The 10597-nt window shown below is 35.9% G+C and overlaps 1 protein-coding gene across 6 annotated transcripts in view; it reads left to right on the top strand.

Moving 5' to 3' along the window:
• Window positions 1-10597, top strand: part of marchf8 (membrane-associated ring finger (C3HC4) 8) — a 99554-nt gene continuing 88957 nt past the window's right edge. For 2 of the 6 annotated variants that reach the window (XM_084392377.1, XM_084392375.1), the window contains exon 1: window positions 1991-2280. The gene's annotated coding sequence lies outside the window, so the exon portion shown is untranslated. Of the gene's footprint in view, window positions 183-1972; window positions 2281-10597 lie in introns of those variants that run through there. The other 4 variants (XM_084392376.1, XM_084392374.1, XM_084392372.1 and 1 more) reach the window with 4 other exon arrangements.

The raw sequence follows: 10597 nt of genomic DNA, 5'->3' as shown, positions 1-10597 counted from the left end.
ACACTCGAGACATTAGCGCTAGTACATGATAGCACGCGCATGCCCTCTCCGATATTTTTTTCTTTTCTCAGCCCTATTTTTCCACCCCGAACGCGGAAGTCGGTGGACGTGACGCACGCTTTCAGATGGGGACTATGAAATAAAAACAAAAACATCGCTTGATACAGTCGGGGAAAGACAAGGTAAGTAAATATTTGAGCGAATCACGTAAACCTGCATTAGAGGGTAAACACTGCACCGCTGTCACTGTAACACCACACACGGTCGTCCTTAATACGCCGAGAAATAATTTGTATCTTTATGGGGGATTTGCATATCAAGTATAGGAAATATATGCTATCTTATATATATTTTTTTACATATATCAATCTCATGACTTTTTCGTTCAGCACTGCGGAAGGCACTAATAAAGACTTGGTTTATTGTATTAGCTCGAGACCTCGAGTCCCTTCGTTATTTCCAGTGCTGAACGTTCTCTATTGTAATGCGTGTTGTCTCTGCCTGGACGGTACTGTTAATAATGAACAGACCAAGAAAATGCTAAAGTATTTGTTTCAGCGAGCATGTTGCACTTCGTAGAAATGAAACTGTCCTGAAAATGAGGTAAGAAAATTGACCGTGGTGGTCTGCATGCAGCTGTCATCCTCCATATCGCGCCATCAGTGAACAAAAGAGAAGACTGAGATGTAACCTCAGACTCCAGAGAAAACTAGCGCTTTGATTGCATTTGGTCTGTTGTATGTATGCATAATTATTATTTATGATTGAAGGATTCGTTTTCGCAAATCGGTTCTTTTGAACAGCTCTTTTCAAAGAATCAGTTAAAAAATGATTCTATTTCGTCATCGCGCGACCCTTTAAAGAGTGGCAGGCACCTATTGCTGTTTATTACTGGTCGATTTTTTTCGATTTCGATTGTGATTTCATGTGTTCCAGCTCTGTTCTTTTGCAAACATGATTCAGCTTTTAATTAATTAACATATAATCTGCATTTAACAATAATTAAATTGAGCTTAAATCACTCTGGTGAAACAGCTTCGAATGTTTTACTTAAAATGCTGCACAAACATAAAACTTTCCAGTATGTTTCATTACCTACAGTTATTTAGCCAGACATGTTAGAAAGAGACGGTTTTCGGTTCAATTAGACTGTGGCTGCATTTGAAATGGCATACTTCCCTACTATATAGTTGGCGAAAAACAGTATGGCTGCGTCCGAAATCACATAGGCCTACTCTCTTGAGTAGGTAGCCTACTTAATTTGAATAGGTAGCTAATTAGCCTACTTCACGGTTGCTAAAAAATATTTTCTATAGGCCTATAGTATGAATGCGTGTAGTATGAATGTATGCCATACTAAATTCGCCATGTTGTCTGGAAGAAGTTGGTCCGGGTACTTTTTGCCTACTCATTTATGAGTACTGTTAATTCGGACATACTTCTTTTGTCATACTGCTTTTCGCCTACTAGGGAAGTATGTGACTTTGGATGCAGCCTTAGTGTCAAAATAAGTATGTCCGAATTCACAGTAGGCTACTCATAAATTAGTAGGCAAAAAGTACCCGGATGACCTACTACTATCAGTGAGATTCTTAAGTGCGCATACAATGGACACTTTACTAGCCCATGAAGCCACGGGAGAGGATTTGTGAATGCAATTGAAGCTACGCAACTGACACTAGGTAGGTCACATGATAATAAAAGCATGGTGTAGTAAGTCCAGGTTACATTCATAGGCCTACTATACACACACTCATAGGCTATATAGAACATAGCCTGCATGTTTTGTGAAGTTTTTCGTGAAGTAACTATTTAAAATAAGTAGCCTACCTACTCAAGAGAGTATGTGATTTTGGACGCCGCCAGTGAGTTTTTCACTGGAGAAACACTCTCGGACCGAATCAGTCCGCTTCATGAATAAAATGTTCAACCCTTTTTGAGAACCGATTCAATTGATTGATTAAAAAGATCCGACTCCAAAGAACGATTCATTCCAATCGGATCGGATGCCGCTGCTGCTACCCAGTGTGGCCAGTGCGCTTGGATTGCTGTAGGTCTGTTGATGTATCGGCTCAATGCAGTATGGATTTACAGCGCTACATAAGTGCGTACTGTAAACATTTTGTGTAGCTTTAGCATTAGTATCTTATGCATTAGTAGGTTTGAAGGGTGGATCAGTCAGTGACTGTGGTGTCAGTCAGGGACATTCATGCGCGCCTAATCTTTCACATTCGAAGAATGCTTTCAACTGCCAGTTTTGTTGAGATGTTGATATCCACGGTAAGCGCATAATTTTGTCTCTATATGTTTGTATCAACTGTAAATCACTTATAGGAGAGTCCGGGGCTAGTTGTCACTCTATTTATTCCAGTGAATATTTCTCTCAGTCAGTAGCCTATGTTTGTTTTTGAAAGTCAATTTCTGTATAGACGTGTAGGCCCTAACGTTACCTCAAAGTCTTGACAAGTAACAAAGCTGCCCAGTGATACAATTATTGAACACGTTGTTGGGACATGTTGTCACACTGTGGGGTAGGTTGTCACACAATATCCTGCTTATTAAAGACTTTTCGCTAAATTAAAACACTAAAATAATTATAGCATGAAACGCAAAACAATTCATGAAACAGCAAACGTAAATAATACAACATTTAAAATGCATGTTACAACTTTCCCCGATAAAAAAATGTCATAACAACAGATTTATCAAAAAAATTCTTAAACAAGCACTTGTTAAAAATAGTTACTTATAAATATAGAACTAGGCCTGGTCTATCTCTTTGATTGAAATAATATTTTCTATACTCTGAATTATAAATTACAGTAATAATATTGACATACTGGCAATTAAGGTGGTAGTTATAAAATGCAGACATTTAAAAAAAATAACAACTGTATTTGTACCATTAGTCTTGTCACAGCTTGCTGAACAGCCTGACTTTTTTTACACCTTCTTATCACTTTGAAAGCGTCACTGTTCTCTTAACAACAGAATGTCACAATAGATAAAACAGTAGATGGCTTTGCCAAATCTAAAAGTTTGCACTTTCTGATTCTGTTTGCTTGTTTTTGGAAGTTGCATGATGAGGTTTCAAGAACTTCATATGGAGGGATGTGCTTCAGGAGTTGCCTCCCTTACAGTGAATTTTGCAGAGAAGGAAACCATTTCACCAATGTTGTTCATCAAGAAAGAACTTTGTGGCTTTGCACTGTATCAAGATTTGGCTGTGACTTCCATGTTGTGAAATGTCATGTGTTTATGGTTTTCATGCTATCTGTGCGCTCTTGTTTACTGGTTGCGGTGAGTGTGAAGGCTTTTCGTATGCGAAGCTGTAAATGAATATGTTAAGTGATGCTGTACATGCATGGGGTAAAACTTGTTTATTCTATATTGTACGGTATTAAAGTGCCCCTTCAATAGATTTGCATGCATCAAAGGTCAAACACTTTTTCTCAAAAAACAACATTTCCTCATAATATACGTTGCACATCACCTCATTTCTCAAAGACGTTTAAAAACGGTTTGTTCGAAGATTCAGTCTCTCTAAACCCCCCCTTTTCACCAGCCTACTCTGCTCTGATTGGTCAGATAGCCCAGTTTGTTCTTATGGGTCCACCACTTACTACTTACCACTTACCACTTAGGTTATTGGTTTCAGAAACGAAACTCCCATTACCATATGTGAATTTCAGCTCTGTATGCTTCCTCAGCTCTTATACAGAGATACTAAAGGATGATGGCCTCAGTATCAATTCTAGCGTGAGTCCTCATCCTTTTGTAGTGCTTGCAAAGTTTTGAATTTTATGCTAACGTGTATTGCACTGCTGTCTGCAATCTAGATATAGATAAACAGATATAGCCAAATGTGTATAACACAATTGCTACAGCATAGGCCATTAACACTATGGGATTAAAATTTGTTGTTGATTAAGTATTGGACCACTTACGGGGTTTTATCTTGAAATGTGTGTCTGACAGAAAAATAGACGCTGCTGTAGCTAGTTAAGTAATTAGATTCTTGAAATTGGTTCGACCTCAGAAAGCCATTTAATTACAAAAATACATTTGTCTAAATTACTGCTACATTGCAAAATTCTAATAGAGTGAATGCCGGTAAAACTGGCCACCTTTGTTTTGACAGTCTGTGTATTCATGTGCATGCTTTTAAGACTATTCACATCCGCCTTTGTGCTCAAATGTGCTTTGCGCACTCCACAGAGCTCCAGCATTAGCCAAGACACTTAATGGTTTATTCTAAGAATGTAGGAAAATCCATTATAACATCTAATCTAATCTAATACTAATAGATGCCAATAGAATTTTTTTTAGAATACCACTTATTTGTCCTCTCTGGGGACATTAGTAATTAGTGGAGTTTGCTACGGGAAACATCAGTATCATATTGCTCATACATACATTTTTAAGATGGTCAAGAGCCATGTATCCGCAATGACTTTTCATGATCTTCAAATGGAGGTGCTGTGATGTGGGGTTTTAAAACAGCATCATAAACTTGTGTGATCTCAATAATATAGCCAAGACACGTCACCAGTCAGTGGTGCTATTTAGAGATGGGAGAACATTTACCTTGTTTGACTAATCTGGACGCATTCTGCCAGGCTTTGCTGTCTCATGACACTTCTCCCTCAGCTTCATGGCATACTATCTCTACATCATCTGCAGTATATCATAAATATATTGTGCGCAGTATGCTAATTTTCTGTGTGCATGAAAGTATGTTCAGTAGGGCTGCAACAAACGATCATTTTGATAATCGATTAATCTAACGATTATTAGAACGATTAATCGACTAATCGTTGATTATTTCGTCGACTAATCGGTAAGTTTTGAACGATTATTCAGCTTTTTCAGTTAGTTAAAACACTGAGATATACATATTCTAACTATAATATAAAAAAAGAAAATCACTTCAGCTTTTGAAATGGTTGTTTTAATGAACTTTGAGCCAACTAAACAGGTCATTCTCTTTAAGTTTTCTGTCCAACTCAAATCACACACAAATGCTCTCTAAGCATTATTTAAATATTCTTTCAATAGAAAAAAATAAACAAAAATTAATCAGCTGCATTACAGACAAACTTAATCTGCAAACAATTATTATAAGTATAAAAAAAATATGACAATTGAGCTGACAGAGACATTCTCATTCACCTTTTAATTTACAGTATGAAAAAGTAACTGGCATGATATTCTTCATAACATCTCCTTTTGTAAGTCTTCATGAATATGGAACATAATACAGGCAAGTGATGAGACTGTAATACCTAATAGTGTTACAATAATAAAAACAGCCCTGACTCCTAAGCTCGATCAAGCTTTATTCTATGCAAAAAGTGCTTTAACATGCATGTTGTGGTCCCGTGAAAAGCAAGTTCCGCTTTGCATGTATTGCACACGACAGCATTCTTGGTTTGAAGTTTTGTGAAACTTTCACACACCTTGCTAGTTCGGATTCGTTTGCACTCCGTCATAATTCGCGCTGTGATTATCTGCATTACACTCTAGCGCTACAGCGCCGTAGCGGTCAAATCGCGATATTGCAGGCCCTTACATTAGGTCATGTGAGATTAAACGACTACTCGACAACAAAGATATTTTGTCGACAATTTTTTTATTGTCGACAATGTCGACTAATCGTTTCAGCCCTAATGTTCAGTACTGGGTTCCACAATATCATGCACTTGACAGTTCTCTTAATTTGACAATTTTTTGATCAAAAAGCTTGTACAAAAAAATCGATTCAAATGCAAAATATCTATATTTCACCTGGATTGTGATAGGAAGTTAAAGGTACCCAAAAGTAGAGGTGGGTTTAACTGGGAGCAACCATGTTTTCTTAGGAACCCCTTTGTACTTTTTATTCATTATTCACTACATCCACAATTGCAAAATCCCAACAACAGAAGCATGTAAGCCATATTCTTTAAGGAGGCAGAAGGGATTAATCCGAGATGCCTCATTCAGATCAACAGCATGCTGCTGTGGTTGTTAAAAGAAGAAAAAATACAGTCAGATGGTCGGTCAGATGCAGTTTCTCCAACATTTATTTTGCCTGAACATAGTTAAATATTAACAAACTCTTTCCAACAAGGGCAAAAGTAAAGGACGGATATTACAGAATAGCAAGTGGCATTACTCAGACATCACTGCAGAATTTAGAAGATTGCACTACATGCAAATACTAAACTATTCTAAACAACCTCGGCTAGGAGACAGAAAAAAAAAGAAAGTTCTTTCAGAGGCGATGTAAGTTGTATTACATTGTACAAGAGAAACATTTTTTCAAGTGCATTGATAAATGGCGCACAATAACACAAGAAATGTGTATTAGGAATATTGATTTCATTGGGACTTATTAAAGACCACATGAAAACAATTGGTAACAGTTTCTTTCAATTATTTTCTTTTGAAAAAGGAAGTTTGGGCGGGATATATTGAAGGAGCTTGTACATTTAGTTTTTTCTTTAAATAGGTTTGAGTTACATCAAATATATTCTCATTCTATGTATTTTTACGTTGTTTTTCAGGACATGTACTACCATTCAAAAGTTTGGAATCACTATGGAATTAAATAAATTGGTACTTTTCTTCACTAAGGACAGATTCAATTAAAATGAACTAAAATATTAACTAAGAGGGTTGCCAAACATAAAAAAGTTGATGGTACCAGCATTTCTGCAGTACCGATAGTACCGACAGTACCAAGTACTGGGTCTATTCGGTACCCGCTGACAGATGCTGCTTTCAAACGCTCTCATTAGTGTTTGTCTAAGCGCTCTCCGAGTGTCAAATGTTTCTATGCAAAGCATGTTTTTACAAGCGTTAAGTATTGTAGCCAAACTCAATCATATCTGTTGACTGCGTGAACGCAATGACTTATCAGAGGTGCTAGTCAGTAAGTTAGTTTCATTGTGTTAACACAATGTAAATAAGAGATTCGTTGTCCAATTAACAATTCAAAATTATCTTTTTTTTTTTTAAAGTTACTAACCACCGCCAGCATTTTTTATCATTTTCACTAAAATGTCATTGCCCCCAGAATATTTTGTTGTATGAATATCTAAACATTCAATGTATCAAACTAAAGAACCCTCTTCTTTTACAACAACATAACAACAACAAACATATTTTATTCTAGCTTCATGCATTCTTTTTTATTAACACTTGAATGTGGGTAAGTTTCATAAAAAAGCAACATTTTGTACAAAAATACTTTTTTCAAAGACTACAACGTGCATAAGCAATGCTTTTATTGCTTGTTTCTGCTTTTTTGCACGTGTTTTGATCCGGAGATTCTCTACTCTGTTAAGTTGCGTAATAGCACCCCCTTACCGTGTAAAGTATATGACCTAAATTGATACAGAGAACCGCAAAGTTTTACTGGTATTGAGACTGACCACTGAAATTTTGGTACCGTGACAACCCTACTAACTCATACTAAAAAATACAAAAATAAAAGCATTTATAATATGTTCTTAGCTTTGAATAGTGGTGAATAGTGGCTGTTCAAACTGTACCATCACAGGTAAAAGTTTAATTGTAAAATTATATAAAAATAGAAAACAGTTGTTTTATAATACATTAATAATATAATTTTTTTACTGTATTTTTATCAATGAAATGCTGCATTTGTGAGCAAATACAAAGAAATATAGGTAACTTAAAGGGATAGTTCACCCAAAAATGAAAATGCTGTCATCATTTACTCACTCTCAAGTTGTTCCAAATCTGTATGAATTTCTTTTTTCAGATGAACACAAAATAAGATATTTTGAAGAATGTGGGTAACCAAACAGTTGATGAACCCCATTGACTTCCGTAGTATGGAAAATAAATACTATGGAAGTAAATGGGGTCCATCAACTGTTCTTCAAAATGTATTTTGTGTTCAACAGAAGAAGGAAATCCATACAGGTTTGGATGGAACAACTTGAGAGTGAGTGATGATGATGAGAAATGATGACAGAATTTTCATTTTTGAGTGAACTATCCCTTTAATAACTAATAGATATGGTCTAAAAGCCACAAAACGTTTGATAGATTTGTTGAAAATGTCAACTCATAGGTCCCTTACTTAAAGTTTGGACCACAGACAATTAAAAGAGAGGACTTTTGAAGTCATATCAGGATAGAACATAACAAAAATGACACACAAATGTCATACTGGCAATTCAGATTATTGGAGGCTGCAGATTTGAGAGAATTGAGAAATATGAAGCAGAGGAACATTGCCGCTGTACTTCTTCGCCTGCAAGACATTGTGTGTGAGAGAGATTTTGGAGCCGCACTGGTTCGTTTAAATTCAGATTTGCTGAATAAATAAATGATAGTTTTCTTCCACAACACTGCTATCCACCTTTCCATTTTTGATGTTAGAGCAGGTGTGAGCTTCATTAGGAACTTCATTTATTTCAATTAGATTATTTTAGCTGTACAAAAACTGTCTGTTATTCTGCTTGATGTTGCAAACTGGTATTTATTATCACATTATTATTTTTAATTTATTAGCATAATCATTTTCAAAGAGCTGAATTAGACTTTCCATTACGGTTTATTTGCTGTTTTGCTCTTCAGTTCTGAATTAGAGCATTTGGCAACAGAAAACGAGTTTTAATAGAGATGGAGTGTACAGCTCTTTGGGCCACTCAAAGAAAAAACAATTATAATCCACTTATGAAATGATGAATTGCAGTGCTGTTCAGTCATCATCACTTGTGTGCTTATGATGATAGCCCATTCCTGATTAGTTTGTACACCACCAAGCAGTAAGTGTAAGGTTATTTATTTCACAGTTTGGAACAGTTTTATTAGTCATATTTCATATATATATATAAAAAGAGAGACCTCAAGTCAAGTCAAGTCAAGTCACCTTTATGTATATAGCGCTTTATATAATAAAGTTTGTTTCAAAGCAGCTTTACAGTGATAACAGGAAAATGATGCACTTCGGCTGTTGTTCAGCTGAAGTCAGTTCAGTCTTGATTCAGTCCTGTGGTAAAGATCATCAATTATTAGTTCATATCATATAAAGCAGTTATGCAAAAAATATGATGAGGTTGTGACATAGATTTTTTTTATTATGTTCCTTGAGGTTCACTTATAATGTTAATAAAGTTTATAGAAAAATCCAAATATAGGCTATATGCATGCAGAAAAATTATTATTTTTTATCTTTCATCTTAACCCTCTTTCTGAAATGATCCATTTTGAAGGAGCAGTTCGCTCTACTACGCTTCAACTGTTTAAAATCACTTGTTTTTAAACCGCAAAACTTAACGCATGCTAACGATAAGCTTTCATAACTGTGTAGCACAGCAACGTCATGTGAGCGTAACAGCGATAGAGACGGTAGTCCAAAATCTCTACCGGCTGAAAAATTTCTATCAGTTAATCGTGTCTACCTGTAAATTAACCACACTCCTAATACTGTTCCATATATAATTCTTACTAGGTTTCTATCATTATGAATGTGCTTTTTGTGTTCCACAGGAAGCAGATACAAGTGCAAATAACCACTCAGTATTTTAACTTAGGTTTAAAGTAGTAATTAACATTACTGCTTGCAGCACATGCTGTGTTTTTATTTTGTTATTGTTCTGTAAATGGCATTTTCCTCTGATTGTGGCAGTAACCTTAAGTTTTATTAAGCGAGGGAGCAGGAAATTCGAGAAAAGTTATTTCGTTCCAGTGTATGATGAAAAATCAATGATCCTGATTTTTGCACTTTCGTCTCAGTGCCCAGTGCCCTCCCCGCTGTCCCTGCTAGTGTTGGAGACCGAATGACTGTGGACCTGTGAGTTGATTCGGGCAATTTTCTAGAAAAACACACTACTTTATTGCCTTTCTTTTTATAACAAAAAGATGGACATTCTAGTTCTCCTGCAGTTGTGAATATGGCTGTTTCTCAATTCCAAGAACGCAGAGAACGGACTTGTGTTCTCGTGGAGACCGGTCTTGCCAAGCTTCCTTGGAAGAACGAACTCGGAACCGGCCGCAATGACTTCTGGGACACCAGGCGAGTACTAGCTCAAGTCTGCATTCGATGCATCCTCGGTATCAAGAACACATCCGGGTTCTTTCATGCGTCCTCTGTACTTGCGTTCTTGAGAATTGGGTCTGAACTTCGACGGTTAATGATGACGTAAAACGAGAACACAAGGACGCAAGATCGCTGAAGAACGCATATTGAGAAACACCCAATGACTATTAACCAGAATATTATTTAACATTGTAAAATGTTTTTTTAACAGACATTAGAGTAGGCATTAGAAATAAGAAAGCATAATGCTTAACAGATCAGTAGTTTATAAACATTCAAATATAAATGAAAGTATATAAATAAAAAAAATATAATATGTAAGATTTGTTTAAAATAAATTAATACTTTCATTATGCAAGGATGCATTATTATAATATGTTAACTATATATCTTCTATAAGGCACACATCAAACACCTCATATTTTGTTCAAATGGTGCAATGGTGCAAACATGGTTTCATAAACTGTTTTAAGTTGCTTGACTGGATACTGCCGGAAGGTTACAAGGAAACCTTCGCATGACCTAATTTAAATTCAC

Source organism: Rutilus rutilus (genome assembly GCF_951802725.1).
Source record: "Rutilus rutilus genome assembly, chromosome: 20".
Lineage (NCBI taxonomy): Eukaryota > Metazoa > Chordata > Actinopteri > Cypriniformes > Leuciscidae > Rutilus > Rutilus rutilus.
This window is presented reverse-complemented; position numbering and strand designations above follow the sequence as displayed.